This window comes from Chiloscyllium plagiosum, unplaced genomic scaffold (genome assembly GCF_037043375.1).
Source record: "Chiloscyllium plagiosum isolate Xiang-an unplaced genomic scaffold, Cpla_swu_hap1 HiC_scaffold_14, whole genome shotgun sequence".
Taxonomy (NCBI): domain Eukaryota; kingdom Metazoa; phylum Chordata; class Chondrichthyes; order Orectolobiformes; family Hemiscylliidae; genus Chiloscyllium; species Chiloscyllium plagiosum.
Genome location: NW_028270152.1, coordinates 13945737 through 13964043, shown reverse-complemented (window position 1 = coordinate 13964043; position 18307 = coordinate 13945737). Strand labels below are relative to the sequence as shown.

General features: G+C 42.2%; 1 protein-coding gene across 1 annotated transcript in view; it reads right to left on the bottom strand.

Moving 5' to 3' along the window:
* Positions 1-6707, bottom strand: part of cunh3orf18 (chromosome unknown C3orf18 homolog) — an 86692-nt gene extending 79985 nt beyond the window's left edge. The window contains exon 1 of the mRNA XM_043707655.2: positions 6167-6707. The gene's annotated coding sequence lies outside the window, so the exon portion shown is untranslated. The remainder of the gene's footprint in view (positions 1-6166) is intronic.
* Between the last annotated feature and the right edge of the window lie 11600 nt (positions 6708-18307).

Genomic DNA, 18307 nt, shown 5'->3' with positions numbered 1-18307 from the left:
GAAGACAGAGGGTAGTAGTTGATGGTAAAGGTTCATCTTGGAGTGCAGTTACTAGCGGTGTTCCGCAAGGATCTGTTTTGGGACCATTGCTGTTTGTCTTTTTTATAAATGACCTGGAGGAGGGGCTAGAAGGTTGGGTGAGCAAGTTTGCGGATGATATGAAAGTCGGTGGAGTTGTTGACAGTGAGGAAGGATGTGTCAGGTTACAGCGGGATATAGATAAGCTGCAGAGCTGGGCAGAAAGGTGGCAAATGGAGTTCATTATAGGTAAGTGTGAGGTGATTCACTTTGGTAAGAGTAACAAGAAGATGGGGTACTGGGCTAATGGTTGGATACTTGGTAGTGTGGATGAGCTGAGGGATCTTGGTGTCCATGTACACAGATCTCTGAAAGTTGCCACCCAGGTAAATAGTGCAGTGAAGAAGGCATATGGCATACTGGCTTTTATTGGTAGAGGAATTGAGTTCCGGAGTCCTGAGGTCATGTTGCAGTTGTATAAGACTCTGGTGCGGCCGCATCTGGAGTATTGTGTGCAGTTTTGGTCGCCATACTATAGGAAGGATGTGGAGGCACTGGAACAGGTGCAAAGGAGGTTTACCAGGATGTTGCCTGGTATGGTAGGAAGATCGTATGAGGAAAGGCTGAGGCACTTGGGGTTGTTTTCATTGGAGAAAAGAAGGTTTAGGGGTGACTTGATAGAGGTGTACAAGATGATTAGGGGTTTAGATAGGGTTGACCATGAGAACCTTTTTCCACGTATGGAGTCAGCTATTACGAGGGGGCATAGCTTTAAATTAAGGGGTGGTAGGCATAGGACAGATGTTAGGGGTAGATTCTTTACTCAGCGAGTCATGAGTTCATGGAATGCCCTGCCAGTAGCAGTGGTGGACTCTCCCTCTTTATGGAGGGCATTGGATAGGCATATGGAGGATAGTGGGCTACTATAGGTTAGGTGGGCTTGGATCGGTGCAACATCGAGGGCCGAAGGGCCTGTACTGCGCTGTATTCTTCTATGTTCTATGTTCCCAAGGACAAGAATCATTAATCCCAAGAACTGCACTAGGAATAGAAAAGAAAAACTCGAAAGCATTTTGTAAGAGCTATTGGAGTTATCTTTTGTTAAAATTGTTCATTGAAACATACAGTGATTAAATCTCAATCACTGAAAGGAGATGGTGTGAAATTTTCTTGATTTAATTACTTTAATTTACAATATTTAAGAAAATGATATTTGAATCCTGTAGATCTTCATATCAGAAAAGTTTTAAGTCTCTCCTCTTTTTAACAATAAAAAAGGCTGAGATGAGCTTCATAGTCCTTGCATTAACCTAATGCAGGGAATTGGTTTAGCTCAGTTGGCTGGATTGTTGGTTTACAGAGCAGTGTGATGCCAACAGTGTGGGTCCAATTCCTATCACCACTTTGAGGTTACCATGAACGACTCTCCTTCTCAACCTCTTCCCTTGCCTGAGGTCTGGTGGTCCCCAGGTTAAATTACCACCAGTTGCCTCTCTTAGAGAGCAGCCCCTCTGGCCTAGTAGGACTATGGCGACACAACACTACAATCTAACCATAGAAGGTGGTATTCCTGGCTCTGATTTGGGCCCTTTCATTACTGAGGTAGAGATATCAGCTTGACCAGTGGAGATTCAAGATATTCTTTAATCAACCTATTCAGAGACGTTAAAAGGCTTTCTGCCTGTACTACCACACAGGCAGTGAGTTCCAGATTCCCACCACCCTCTGGATGTAAAATGCTTTCCTCATGTCCCCTCTAAATCTCCTGACCTGAACCTAAATCTATGCCCTCTGGATCCCTCCACTATTGGGAAAAGTTTCTTCCAGTCTATGCCACCCAAACTTTTGTACATCATGTCCCCCCCTCCACCTGAGTGTCTTCTGGTCGAAGGAAAATAACCCCCATTCTCTCTTCATACCTGAAGCTCTTTAGCCCACTCAACATCCTGGTAAGCCACCTCTGCATTCTCAACAGTGCAACCACTCCCCTCCAATAATGTGAATTCTAGAACTGAATACTACACCAGTTGTGGGCTAACCAACTTTTTATATTTTTCCAGCATAACTTCCTTGCTCTTGAAAACTCTATTCCTTGGCTAATATAGAAGATTTGGAAGAGAACCGTTTCTGAAGTTTTCGGGTTGTTGGGGCTGACGAAGAGCTTTTGCCCGATTGTCCTGATCCTCAGATGCTGCCTGACCTGCTGTGCTTTTCCAGCACCACTCTCTCAAGACAACAAAACAGTCCAATGCACGTGCTGTAATGAAGCAATTTGTAACAATGACATCTGTGGAAAGATCTTTTAAAAATTGTAGCTTCCTTTAAACAACTGGTGATACTACAATTTTAAGATTATCAATCCACCAGATATTTAAAGTATCAAAAGGAAAAACTATAAGCACCTGACACTTTCTTGTCTTGTGTAAATAAAAATTCAGCCACTGACAAATTAGATCTAAATTTTAAAAATGTGTGTGTCATTGCGTGCACTTGTTTCAGCATACTGATGGAAGTCTGGAATTTCAAGCTGAGTAAATGTTTTGATAAGTTGGATACAGGGAAAATATTCCTCTTGTTGAGAAGAGCATAACTACAGGCCATCAATAAAAGACAGACAATTATTAACAAATCCAATGGGGAATTCAGAAGAAATTTCTATACATAGAAAAGTGGGTTTTCACATTAATGGCACGTAGTGAGAGTTGGAGATTTCCCAGTTCAGTGCATTTACCTCAAGAAAGAAAACTGCATTCTAAAGGCACAAATTTCATTTCAGAGGGCTGGAGGCATGCTGGCACCGGTTTCACTGCCTCTACCCCTTCACCCCCTGAACAGTTTGGGCAAGTGTTTGTGCCAACATATACTGATTGGCAGCACAGTGACTCAGTGGTTGGCACTGCTGCCTCACGGCACCAGGTACCCAGGTTTGATTCCAGCCTCGGGCGCATGTCTGTGTCGGGTTCGCACATTCTCCCCATGTCTGTGTGGGTTTGATCCTGTTTCCTCTCATAGTGCAAAGATACGCAGGCTAGGTGGATTAGCCATGGGAAATGCAGATGTACAGGGATAGGGTGGATGGGATGCTCTTTGGAGGAGCAGTGTGGTCTTGATGGGCTGAATGGCCTGCTGCCATACTGTAGGAATTCAGTTATAAATAAATGGATACTACAGTTAAAATGGGATCTTCTCACAGCTGCTTTGCTCAGTCTGAGCCCCTCCAACTTGCACATTCTCTGACTGAAAGCTCCAACATCCATGAATTTGCTGAACAGGTGCACATCAGGGTAACCAGGTTATGTGACTGACAGCTTTTCTTCTTCTTAGATCAATTTTGTCAATGGCTCACACTTTATTTGCTTGTGTCAATACAGCATGTATACTGGGTAATTAGAAATGCCATGAGTTGGCATGAAGGATTTAAGAAATTGGATGGGTGGAGTCTGTTATGGACCAGACCAAACCCCCTCAAACATATCAAGGAGATAAACTTTTATTTTATTTAAAGGCAAGCCTCAGGTCAAGTGTGATTCCAGGTTTTATTCTTACACCATAGTTAAAATATAAATATTAACTCTATTTGAAATACTTAACAAAATAAATATTATTTAACTGTACACTGCTGGCAAAGACAAATACAGAAAAATAGATAACTGAGATAATCTCCTTTCCAGTCCAGGAAAAAGGAACACCTAAAGAGATTATCTAGAAGCAGGGAAAGAACTCAACTTTTGGCTGCAGCAGAGAGAGCTCTATTTAGCAGCTTCAGCAGCCAACTCCCAAAAACGCCAACTCCAACTGAAAGGGAAGCTCTGTGATGACGCTACTCCCTTAACAAGGTTACGTTGCCATTGGTTGATTTTTCAGAAGTGTCGTAAAGGCAGAGGTTCCGATATGTCTAGGTTTATCTAATTGAAGAAACTTTTAAGCTCTTTAAAAACAACACTTGTACAATGAAAGGGGAATGGCCCATTCTCCCAGCTCAGCTTTTCTCTGGTTTGGTTTGGTTTCAGCAGTCTGGCTATTTTGCGGCTGTGGATCAAGTCTTAGCTGGGAACCCAGAGAGGCTGCGGGACCCAGAGAAACAGCTCTCTTACATCTCTCTCCTGTAAGAAGCTGTGTTGAATTTACCTTTTTGCCAAGGGGCATGTTTATGGGATGTTGCAGATATTTGGACCAGCTCTTTGGTCAGTTGTGTTTTCCTATCAGTTGGGTTTTCAAATAGTTATGTTATTCTAAATTTGGTTTTCTTTAGTATTAGTAGATTCGGTTTTGTTTAAAACTGAGTGGTTGGGTCAGCTGCATCACTCCTGGAATATCCACTTACACCTGCTTAAGCCAAATAGAAAATTTACGATCTGGGCCACCTTCTTGAAACATTTTGAGGGCATCTGGCCTGGTCCAGGACTAAAACTCTGGGTCTGTGTGAGCCTGACTCCACCCACTCATGATTCTTTTGTCTGATTAATTAAAAAACACTCAAGGAGCTCAAAGCAGTTTACCCACTACTTCTCAAGCAGACATTCTTTCCCCAGGGTGATAACACCACTCTGCAAAAGAAACAGCACAGAACAAATCCCTCTTAAAGATATTTGTTAGCAAATGGCATTTGTTAGCATAGAGTGTATAGGACTCATTGGTGGGGTGTGAGACATGCATATATTGGCAAGGATGGGAGGTCATCTTTCAAAAGATCATCCAGGAATATGATTCACTCCTCTGAGGAGGATGTAAAAAGCAGGAATCCTTGAGAAATAGATCCAAAAAGATGGCAGAGTTCAGGAGATGGTTATCCCAGCATTGGAGTCCATCAGATCAGGACTGTCCAAACTCTTTAGCCATGCCAATAATAATTGGGGGTCCCAGGAATTGGAATCCATGCATTGGCTCTTATAGAGTCAAAGTGATCTACAGTACAAAAACAGACCCTTCAGTCCAACTCATCTGTGCTGACCAGATATTCTAAATAAATCTAATCCCATTTTCCAGCACTTGGCCCATATCATTCTAAACCTTTCCTATTCATATACCCATCCAGATTCCTTTTAAATGCTGTAATTGTACCAGCCTCCGCCACTTCCTCTGGCAGCTCATTCCATACACGCATCACTCTCTGCATGAAAAGGTTGCCCCTTGGACTCCTTTTAAATCTCATCAGCCATTTTTAACAATTCACACATTCTCCTGGACCCTGTGAAAGCCTAGCCCAAAGACTGGTGAGACAAGGAGCATTTACACCAGCCTGGATGGTTGGGCCGAATGGCCAGTTCTTGTCCTGTCAATCCTGCCTGTTGATGGACTTTAGAACAAATGACGCTGCCTGATGGTGAAGTTGGCGACTGACTGTGTGGAGTTTGCACGTTCTCCCCGTGTCTGCGTGGGTTTCCTCCGGGTGCTCCGGTTTCCTCCCACCATCCAAAGATGTGCAGGGTCAGGTGAATTGGCCATACTAAATTGCCTGTAGTGTTAGGTTAGGGGTATGGGTGGATTTCGCTTTGGTGGGTCAGTGTGGACTTGTTGGGCCGAAGGGCCTGTTTCCACACTGTAATCTAATCTAATCTAATCTAATCTTGGCAGCCAGCAGTATCAGAACTCTACAGTGCAGCATACTGCCTCCTCATTGGAAATTCCTCCATCATACACAGCAAAATGCACATCAAAGGAGGACTGGCAAGGCATTAGTTGCAAGTGAGCATTACATATTAGGAGCTTAAGGATGGACACATATACAGCACAGAAATTACAGTGAAAATGCAACCTGTCAAATACATTAGAGTGTGTTCATGAAGTTAAAGCTTGTGATAAGTACATTAGGTGACCATCAGCAGGCCTGAATGAGACAGGATTAACCTTACTGTGAACAGGAGCGCTAATTGGGGCTTGGTTTCAACCACTGAGAACAGTCAATAACTGGGTCTGACTACATGTGGAAATTACAACCGACTGTACAAAGTGAAAAATGCTATACTCAAGAATGAAAATATATTTGGAATGATTAAAGTTGTCCTCTGGAATGATTTCTCTTGCAGTTATGGCTATTCAGCTCAATATAAATGTGCAGGCCCTGCAGCAGAACAGCTAAAGGGATTAGCTGCAGTGAGAAACGAGGCTTTACACTGAGCTAGACTTGAGTGAGATTGTTGTTACTCACTGTTTGCTCTGATTACAGGGAATCAGTCGTCCTCTCAAGCCTCTCCATCAGGATAAAACGCCGCGTCTTCAGCAATACCCAGACGAGATGACAAACCACAGTGGCGTGACTCTTTAAAATCCCTGCTTTTTCTTTAGAAGTGGAAGAGGATGATTCAGTCCGAAGTCTTCATTGGTGGGTGAGACCAAAGCAGGGGCGATTTAACATGACCAGCAGTGAGCAAGTATTGTCCATCCCTCTCCTCTCGGTGCACCGAGTATGTTTTATTCGCAATGCTGGTCAGCCACAATTCAGCAGAGCCGAGCTCCAGCTGACAGCTAACTCAGCCGGTGATTGGGCCGCTCCCTGACAAGAGACCCTGTTGATTGGAAGATTGTGCTGTCGGTCAAGGGAAAGGGGCTGCTCCGGGAGCAGGTTGTGTGGAGCCAGATTCTCTCTCTCTCTCTGGGACGCTAATTGGGGAAAGGCAGCATTGCTAACTGTATTGCTGCTTTCACAGATGACCGTCCCCTCTACACCCTTCTTCCATCCCGCAAGCAAATATTACAATTTTTGTGCAAAACAATGAAGACTCCACTTTTAAAAAAAAAATTATTCGTTCACAGGTAAGGGTATCACTGGCAATCTAGGATGTATTGCACATCCCTAATTGCATTTTAAGAGTCAATCATGTTGCTGTGGGGCGAGAGTCAAATGTCGGCCAGGCTAAGTTAGGACAGCAAGTTCCTTTCCTACAGGACAGCAATAAACCAGGCAGGATTTCCCTCAACAATGATCATCATTCAATTCTTAATTCCAGCTCTTTTTAACTGAATTCAAATTCCACCATCACAGGACTTAAACCCAGATCCTCAGAACATTCCCCGTGCTTCTGGATAATTAGGAGAAAGTGAGGACTGCAGATGCTGGAGATCAGAGCTGAAAATGTGTTGTTGGAAAAGCGCAGCAAGTCAGGCAGCATCCAAGGAGCAGGAGAATCGACGTTTCGGGCATGAGCCCTTCTTCAGGAATGATTCCTGAAGAAGGGCTCATGCCTGAAACATTGATTCTCCTGCTCCTTGGATGCTACCTGACCTGCTGCGCTTTTCCAGCAACACGTTTTCAGCTTCTGGATAATTACCCTAGAGATAATGCCACTGGGCTATCACCACCGGGTAGCACAGTAGCTCAGTGGTTAGCACTGCTGCCTCAGTGAGCCAGGGACCCAGGTTTGATTCCAGCCTCAGGCAACTGTCTGTGTGGAGTTTGCATATTCTCCCTGTGTCTGCGTGGGTTTCCTCCCACAATCCAAAAGATGTGCAGGTCAGGTGAATCGGTCATGCTAAATTTCCCATCCTGCTAGGTGCATTAGTCAGGGGTAAATGTAGGGCAGGGAATGGATTTGGCTGGATTAGTCTTCCGAGGGGGTGTGGACTTATTGGGCCAAAGGGCCTGTTTCCATTCTGTTGGGAATCTAATCCAATCATGTGGCTCACTCCATGGCACAGGAACATAGGAAGAAGAGTAAGTCATTCAGCCTATCAAGCCTGCTCCACCATTCAACTAGATAATGGCTGATATGTTACCTCAAGGCCATTTTTCCACACTATCCTCATAGTTGTTCAATGCTTAGCACTGCTGCCTCACAGCACCAGGGATCTTGGGCTCTATCTTGGACACAATCACTCAAGTGATTGTGTGGAGTTTGCACATTCATCCCGTGTCAGAGTGGGTTTCCTTTGGATGCTCCAGTTTCCTCCCACAGTTCAAAGATGTGCATGTTAGATGGATTGGCCATGCTAAGTTGCCTACTGTGTCCAGGGATATGCAGGCCAGGCTAGGTGGATGAGTTGTAGGAAATACGGAGATAGTGTGGGTTGCTCTGTGGAGGGTCGGTGTAGACACTATATCCCAAATGGTCTGCTTCAATTGTAGGGACTCTATTCCATTATGTCTCTAATATGGCAACAGACTGATGCACTGTCAACAGATGTAGGCATCAACCAGTACACATTGCTCACGTGGACTTATCAGAAGCTGGACTAGTAAAGGAAAAGGTGATTTATCAATAGGAGGAAGCATCACCGTCAAATGGATCCTGACATCCACACACATGACCATATCATGGAGATTATGGGGTAGAGGTTGCTGATTGCTGATCAATTGCAAAATTAAGGCGACTGGACATCCCTGTTTTCCGGGGAGAGAGCTTCAATTCCCAGACAAACAGCAATCCCAGAAGTAGCCCTGGTTCACAAAACCTGTCCCAAATTATACTCACTTTTAGTTTCCCATATTGGAATATGCCTCATGCATCAGTGAGGTACAGCAGCGAGTTTATGGTGACCACCTAGTCACCTTTGCTGAGTTTCGTGATTGCAGCCATCTCACATACACTGTCAAAAGTTTGTAGCAATCGTCTCTCAGCTTATTGAGTTTGTTATGAAGCAGGAGTTTAGATATGATATGTGTTAATTAGACAAAGAAAGTATACGACCACTCCACCAATCCTGAAGCAGTACAGTGGAATGGAGGAGCACGACAGTGGTGTTGAAGTGATGGAGTGTTTTACCCTGATATTATGCAGTATTTGTCGCTACTCCTATATGGACAGGATGAATACATAGCAGCTGTTTCCATTGGTTGATACCCCTTATTTTGGGACTTGGTAATCCATGTATCAATCATCTATCTAATGGCCAATGACCATGGGCAGCTAGTCATAATTCCAGGATTACCGGAGTGCCTTGCCTATCTCCACTTGAAGCTTAGATTTCAATCTTCTGAAGAACAAAAATGCCTTATTTTCCTAAACATTGCATTGATCATTGGGTTGTGTGGCATCCGATAAACTAGTTGTTTACATTTGTAGGAGGCGAGTGGCTACTGTAATACAGTGAAATGAGGTCCAGTGCTACACAGAAAATACAAAAAATGTAATAGCAAAAGAATACAGTTTTGAAGGGGACCCCAATTTCCATCATCTTGGATAATGGTGTCCACTAAATGTCTAAATGATAATCACAATAACAAATACTTTAATGATGTATGGTCTAAGACACACACAAGATATTAAGCTGCAATGTGAAAGCAGTGCTGATCAAAACAAAGCATAATTCCTACTTTAATGACCAACTTCAAATTAATTTTCTATATTTCCAACCAATCAGCATAAGGCACTGTGTTGGTCCTCAACCTGTTTGGCTAAGTTGAGCCAACATAGACTAGGCCATGAGGCCAGTGGGTACAAAGATCTGCCTGAACAAAGTTGTTATATCATTTACCAGTAAAGTGTAAATCCACTTTAAGAGCGTGGTAACTATATTGTTGTTTGTTTCGCATTTGCAATTTGAAGTTGTCAAAATTCAGTTTGTAAGAACATTTTTGCTTTGCTACATTGCACAACCCACATTGTCTATCCTGGCTACTTTGCTGTCCTCTCACCCTGTGACTCCCCAGGTTCCACTTAGAAAATACTTTGCTGTCCTCTCACCCTGTGCAAGATCCCCACTCTGAGCCGGGTCGTCCCCACTCCCAGGAGCATGGAGGGTAACTTTAACATCCCTGTGCAGGGCAGCCTTGGCTATGAGCAGGTAAGTCAGTGCAGGTTACCGATACAAGCTTGGAGCTTTACGGTTGGGTAACTAACTGACAGTAGTGAGTGGAACCAAATTGGCCTCACTGACTGTGAGGTCATTGATTGGGGCTGTTAACCTGAGCCAGTCAGGAAATTCTTGGCTGACCAACATAACCAGGAGTTTGTGGAGTGCTTTCTTTCCCCCTCCGATTCCAGTTCGATTTGATCTGTAGCCTCCCCATCACTTTTCCTTCACATAAGCATTGTTTGCCCTGGGCTTTGCTTGTCACTGGTTCCTTGGCCCATGTGGGTGTCTTTCCTGGTGGTGGGGTATTAATGAAGTTCTTTACACTTGGTGTTTTTACTGTGTCTGCACTTACACACACAGAACATTGGCACTGGGAAGAATAAGCACTGTTACTTTATGGCAGTGGTATAGGTAAAAAAAAAACCCAGGAGATTAGAATCTCCTCAGTTTAAAAAAAAGAAAAAAGTATAAACAGGAGATTAGAATCTCCCCGGTTCAGGTGGAATTAAAATGTAACTAGGAAATTGTGGAATGCTTTATTTCCCCCTCCAATTCTATTTTGATTTGATCCATACCCTCCCATTCACTTTTTTTTACATACTGTCATGATGTGGAGCCATGATGTGGAGGTGCCAGTGTTGGAATGGGGTGGACAAAGTTAAAAATCACACAGTACCAGGTTATAGTCCAACAGTTTATTTGGATGCTCAAGCTTTCGGAGCTCTGTTCCTTCATCAGGTAACTAGTGGGGCAGGACCATAGCACACAGAATTTATAGCAAAAGATCACAGTGTCATGAAATTAACAATATGTTGAACAAATCTAGATTGTCGTTGAGTCTAGGTTTATTCAATATATTGTTTTAATTTTGCTATAAATTCTGTGTCCTATGAAACTGCCCCAATACGTAAGCATTGCTTGTTTTGAGCTTTGTTTGTTACTGGTTCATCAGGTGAACGAGCAGTGCTCCGAAAGCTAGTACTTTCAATTAAAACTGTTGGACTATAGCCTGGTGTTGCGTGATTTTTAACTGCTGTAAGGCAGTAGTGCTGGGGTGTGTAAAGACAATATTGCCAGGAGATTTAGAATCTCCTCAGTGCTCCCTCTGAGCTGGCTGGGCACAGCCGGGGTACTTTGCAAAAGTAAGTGAAGGGTAACTTGATGATGGGATCCTGGCTCCTGTGCAGTTATTTCACTGACCTCTTCAGCTATCAGAGCTGACTGAAAAACTGAAAAGCCTACTTTTCCACAGTAGACAGTTTATTAGATTTGCAAACATGATCCTCTCGGTGTAAGTGATGCTCAGCCACACTCTACAAGCATATGAAGTGAAACTCTTTTCAGAGTTGCCACGTTAATATTACAAAGCGCAAGCAAATCTCTCTATCATTAATATCTAATAGGTAGAACAATGGCAGGTGCAAACAAGTATATTAATTTTAATCCACCTTGGGTTGCTAAGGTCTTAATCTAAATAGGGCACTGTACAAAAAATTTATAACATGATCAGCTCAATCAATAACAGTTATCAGTGTTAAGTACTTGAGTAATGAGGGGAGAATGGTCAGTACACTTGTGGGCAAAACTAGGCAAAGCTGATGGTGCATCTTGTGATTCAATTGACAGTCAGGTTCAAGTCCCACTGCAGAACTTTCCCAGCATGGGGTTCAGCCAGGTTAATCACCAGCCTGCTTCTTGATTTGGTTTGATTTATTGTAGTCACATGTACCTAAGTACAGTGAAAAGCTTTGTTTTGCAAGTACAGGCAGATCATAGTGTGCTAATCCTTCCAACACACCCCACTATCCACCAATGGGGAAAGAAGTATGGGTGACGATGTGAAACAAACAAAGTATTTTGATGTTGAAAAGGAGTTTGGAATTCTGGTAGACAATCAACATCTCTAATCAATGAAGAGCAAAAATCAGCAAAACCAGTTGAACGATACACTAAGCATAGTGGAGTGTCAATTCAGTGGAAGCAATAGTCATTTGCTCAGTGCTCTGTTAACTTTTACCGGGACTACTGGATTGAGTTCTAGACATTAAGGAGACAATCACTGGAGGCAGTGAGGAGATCGAAAACTCAATATCAGTCTCTGGAATCAGTATCATCAAGATCATAAACTTGAGCCTCTCTGTCTTTCAAATGTGATCTTCTGGACATGTAAAAGATGTGGTAACCTCCAGAAACTCACTTTAAATTAAATTCAAAAAGCAGGATCTATGCTCCAGAAAACAAACAAACTTATAACAAATATTACAAAGTCTTTTACACGAAGTGATCCACATCAAAATGTAGTCTTGGTGAAATTGGAAATCCTGGTCTATTTAATAGTCAGATGATGCAATGTAGAACCATGATAAATGGGTTGACTCATCTTCCTGAAACTTAAACATTTTGCTAAAATGCTGGTTTCTAGGGACAGGAGCATTGTTCCATTAATTGTGTCAGATGTGTTCAGTTGTAAATCCAGTTTTGGGTTCTTTAAAAACATCAAGGTTTCGTTATTGTAAATAGACACCTCGTGAAGTCAACTGGTGGGCTAATAGTGCTTCAGCTGATCCAGAGTAAAACCAAATGGAGTTTTGTTATTACGAATCAAGTTTCTCTGCAGACTGTGTGAAAATTCCCAACTGCAAATTGGAGGAAATTTCTCATAAAGGTATATGAACAAAGATGTTGGTTTGTGATGAAGTTGACAAATGCATTTGAAAACTTCATTACGCTTATTAAATATTGGCATGGGCACCTGTCCACAAAACTCACTTCTATGTGGTATCTGGTCATGTATAAACATGTATCATTATGTGGTACTGTACTTTTAAATCTAAAAGGCCAGACCAGTTGTTACATCAAGGAGTAAACCCTTCTACTTAATTTAAACCAGCAACACAGAAATGATTTATCCCGTGCAGTAATCTGTGAAAATTCGAGAGGCCAAGAACTATTTAATGTAAAAATTAACAACTTTATTTCTTAAAGTATAACCAAGAATAATTAACTAACAACTATTTACAACTCCTTCATCTAGCCTATCTTTTACCTTTCCCTTCTACAATACTAGTCCAATAATCACCCCCCCATTAAGATTTACCAAAATTCAATTTTTCATTTCCAACCAGATATTGAACTTTCTCTTCCTCTGTCTTCTTTTCTTCTTCTTAGGGATTTCTGTTTCACAGGTTATTGATCGATAAAGATACCTTTAAGAGAGCTATTTTTTGGGCAGTCTATACATGCTGGTAGCTTGGCAGTTTTCCTCCCAACTGTTCAATTATACCCCCCAAAGCATCGGATTGTGTCATTGGCTTTTAAGATTATCAATATACTAAATTCAAACTTGACTGGTGTTTGGTATTTTTCAGGGTATAATTTAAACTGATTGGCTTAACTCGAATTTGTTTTGTCGTTTCCAGGCAACCAGCTAATTGAGTTGTTCGACCAAATGTTACATTATATCTTGTTCAGAACACTTGGTGCTGTGTCAGGTTGCTCTGCTAGCTTTTAACTTTCTTAAAGGTGCAGCACACCCACATTTTCAGAACACCTCCCCCCTTAAGAAAAAAATGCACCATCATAATGAAAAGATGGCTTCATTTTTTTTCTATTCTTTAAACACATTACTCGAACATACAGATAACTTTTATCTAAGTTCACCTTAACTTCTTCCCATATAACTGTATATATGTATATAACGTTAAATAAAGACAAATCTCATCTAAGCATTATCAGTTAAATCTGCAATGATGCATCTGTAATTACATTCTTGCAACCCGCAATATGTACGATTTTTAAATTAAAAGTCTGTAACATAAGACTCCAATGAAATAGTCTCATATTCTTATCTTTAAAGTGTTCTAAGAGTGTAAGCAGATTGTGATCTGTGTACACAACCGTCTCTGAAACATTGTTCGTGACATAGAACATAGAGAAATACAGCGCAGTACAGGCCCTTTGGCCCTCGATGTTGCGCCGATCCAAGCCCACCTAACCTACACTAGCCACTATCCTCCATATGCCTATCCAATGCCCGTTTAAATTCCCATAAAGAGGGAGAGTCCATCACTGCTACTGGCAGGGCATTCCATGAACTCACGACTCGCTGAGTAAAGAATCTACCCCTAACATCTGTCATATACCTACCACCCCTTAATTTAAAGCTATGCCCCCTCGTAATAGCCGACTCCATACGTGGAAAAAGGTTCTCGTGGTCAACCCTATCTAAACCCCTAATCATCATGTGACATATACATCAAAAATGTTGTAAGGCCAGTACCAAACCCAATTGTTCTTTTTCAATCGTGGACTATTTCCTCTGGTGGATGTTGATCTTCTTCAAAAAGTCACCAACCGGCAGCTCAATCCCATCCTGATCCTCCTGTAGGAGTACAGCTCCAACTCCTATGTCACTAACATCGATAGCGACTTTAAAAGATTTTGAAACATTTGGTGTAGCTAAAACTGGATTGGTGGTTAATATTGATTTCAAATGGTCGAATGCCTCCTGGCATGGTTCTGTCCACCGAAACTTTGTCTTCTTCTTCAGTAAATCGGGTAACGGTGCCACTACACTGCTGAAGTTTGGAACAAATGTCCAATAGAATCCGTAAAATCCTAAGAATCGAAGCACCTTTTTCTTTGAGGTTGGTCGAGGAAATTCCTCAATGGCCTTTGTCTTCGCATTCCATGGGGTCAACCTTCCATGATGTTATGTCCCAAGAAGGTCCATTCTATTTAAGTTTATCGCCAGTTTTGTTTCTTGTTGTCGTTCAAAGAGCACTGCCAACTGTACCATGTGATCTTTCCAGGACTTCCTAAAGATCATGACATCATCCAAAGAGACTGCACAGTTTGTTAACCCAGCCACAACTCTGTTCATGAGTCTTTGCAATGTGACAGGTGTGTTCTTCATTTCAAAGGGCATCACTTTAAACTGATATACCCCATTTGGGGTTACAAACACAGAAATCTCTGTCACCATCTCTGATAAACGTATCTGCCAGTAACCGCGCACTTGGTGATGTAACTGGCTTGTTTGACTTTCTCGATACAGTCCTTCAATCTCGGCTTTGGATATGAGTCCGATTTTGTAATGGTATTGACCTTCCGATAATCCATGCAGAATTGTTGAGTCATGTCCGGTTTGGGAACTAAGACGATTGGCGAACTCCACTCACTCTGGCTTGGTTTGATGATGTCCTCGTCTAGCATGGCTTCCAGCTCCATCTGGAACTGTCTGGCTTTGGAAGGATTAAACCAGTAGGGGTGCTGTTTTATCAGAGCAGTACTCCCTATGTCTACTTCATGTACAATAGCATTAGTCCTCTCCATCTGATTCTTACATATGTCCTTATACTGCAGTATCAAATCTTTCAACTGCGTTCAATGCTCCTGAGACAGATAGCTTACTAACCTATCCCACGCCACTTACACTGTGTCATCTTTAGATGCCGTTTAGCTAACTCATCTACTCTATTTAATCTCTCCTTCACCTCCGACACATAATTTAAGTATCCGACTTTGGTCCTGTCAATTTTCCTTTAATTAATTTCAAAGGACCTCTCACTTCATGCCCGAATATTAACTCAAAGGGAGTGAACTGAGTAGATTCATTTGGGTCATCTCTCATGGTAAATAATATGAATGGGATACTTTTATCTCAATCATTCGGGTAATCCTGACAGTACGCTCTCAACTTGGTCTTCAAGGTCTGATGCCTCCTTTCTAAAGATCCCTGGAATTCAGGATGATACACACTGGATTTAAAGTGCTGTGTACTGAAGCTATCCATAACCTCCTCAAGCAGCTTAACAGCAAAATTTGACCCTTGGTCCGACTGAATCTCTCTGGGTAGCCCATACTGTGTGAAGAAAGCTATTAATTCCTCTACCACCTTTTTTGCGTTGATATTCTGTAATGGAATTACCTCTGGAAACCTGGTAGACACATCCATTACGGTTAACAAGTACTAGAGGGCACCTACGCAATCACTTATAACCCATGTGAAAGGTTCTTCAAATGTGGGAATCGGCAACAAAGATGCTGGTTTTATTACTGCCTGGGGCTTACCGACCATTTGACACGTTATGACATGTTCAGCAAAAGTTAACCATATCCTTGTGCATTGCAGGCCAATAAAATGTTTTAGTACCTTAGCCCAAGTCTTTCATACCCCTAGGTGACCTCCTACAGGTAGTCCATGTGCTACCTGTAACACCTCCTGTCTGTATGCTACCGGCAACACAATCTGGTGCATATTGGTCTATTTCTTCTCTGCACTAACCAGCCATGGTCTCCATTTCCATCTTAGGATTCTATCTTGCAGATAATAACCGTCCGGAATATGCTCTGCCTCCTTTTCGGAGTACACATCCACATATATATCTTTTATCGTCTTGTCTTGCTGTTGCAAGTCTCTTCACCTTTCAGGACTAAATACTTCTGTCTGACCCTCTGCCTGGTCAGGTTTTTCCTGCACCAGTACGTCAAACAGGGTATCTACTAACTGAACCTCAACTCCTTCACCTTTTTCTTTACTTTCCGTTTCGTGCTATGACTTATTGTATTGGGATCTGGTTACTACACAGATTTGGAAAACACCAGGATATTTCTGTTTTAACTCCTCAGTTTCTTGGTCTTCCCTGGGCTTCTCCACAACAAGGGGTGTCGCTTCCACCTTGGATCCTGCTAAATCATTCCCAAGAACAAACTGAATTCCTGGAACTGACACTGTCAATCACTCCCACTGTAACTTCCCCAGTCTTGAGTTGGCACTCCAACCTGATCTTACACAGGGGAACGCTAAATTTCTGTCCATCCAGCCCACAAGCTATCACACTCTCGGGTAACAGATCAGAAAGAGTGCATATTCGCTCATCCCTTACTATCAGCGACTGGTTAGGTCCTACATCTTTCAAAGTTATAACTTCTTGTCCTTCTCCCCCTGTTCTTTCTGAGTAAACTTTACCCACAGAGGTGAACTCTTTGGAGAGATCAGGTACTAACTCCATACCCAGCCCCTGCCTAGGCTGTGCTCTCTCCTGCAGCTCCTCGGCTCTTCCTGGGGTCTCCTCTACTACCTTCACTAATGCCACTGGCTTAGCTTCTTTTACCACATCTTTTCCCACAAAGTCTTTCTTTAATGACCAGCACTGTGTCTTTACGCTCCCACCTTCTGGCGGTGAAAACACCTTTTCTCAGTGCCCTTCTGAAACCATTGGCACTGTAATTTTCTGCGTCCCACTCCATTACAGTGAAAACACCTGAGGCCTTTCACCTCCTGTCCACCCTCTTGGGCTTCTTTTTTATCCTGCGGTAAATTCTTACCAGTGTTCTCTACTCTTGGTTTCGTAATGTAGGATCTCCCCATTTCCTACGTTCTATCCCTCACAGGGCAAAATTCCGGCTGGAAGCTAGACTTATGCACCAATGTGTAATCCTCTGCTAATTCTACTGCCCTTCTCACTTCCTGAACATTCTGTTCCTCTACGTGAATTCTTACCATCTTTGGAAGTGAAGTTTTAAACTCCTCCAGCAGAATAGTTCCTTGTAGAGCCTCAAAGGTCCTATCTTTTGTTTTAAAACATGCACCCATCTATCAAACTAACTAGGTTTAATTCTTTCAAACTCAACATAAGTCTGACCTGGTTCTCTTTGTGTTTCTGAACTACTTTCTATATGCTTCTGGTACCAATTCATATGCGCTTAAAATAACCTGTTTAACCTCTTCATAATCTCTTGACCCCTCATCTGACAGCACAGCAAGTACCTCACTTGCTCACTAGCTCTGCCTGCCAGTTTAGTCTGAACTAGCATTGCCCATAAATCTTTGGTCAACTCCATCTGCCTAGCCAATTTTTCAAATAAAATAAAGAAGGCTTCAACATCTTTCACATCAAAATGTGGCAGAGTTTTGACATATTTGTACATATCACTACCTTCTCTTTTAATCTCCATCTTGTTAACTTGACTTTGCTGACTACGTTGCAATTTCTCAAGTTCCAATTCTCTCTCTTCTCTCTCACCTAAGAATCTTCTCTCTCTTTTTCCTCACTCTCTTATTTCTCCCTTTCTCCTTCTCTCTCTCTTCGTTTATCTTCTAACTTCATTTTCCTCAACTGTAATTTAAGTTTTTCTGCCTCTACTGCATTTGTCTGTTTCTCTGACACACCTAAATGTTTGAGTAATTCCCTTACAATTTCAGCTTTACTTTTGTTCTTGGTTAAACCCAAACCTAAGTTCTTTGCTAATTCGAGAAATATGGCCGTTTTCTCTCCTTCTAAACTTTCTTGGCAAATTTGAGAATTATCTTCAAATCCCAGAACCTTTTTAGCAATGTTCAGAGCCATTTCTCTCACTTTTAATTTAATCAACCACAAGTTACCAAAATTAAACAAATTGTCCCACCTACGTTTTATTTAGAGATCTAGAATACTAAGTGTTTAAATCTACTGGGATCTTATCTGTTCAAATCTGTCCAAATCTCAGACTGGATCTGTCTAAACCTGTCCAAATCACAGACCTAAGCCCCCAAACTGTTACGTCACGGAGTACA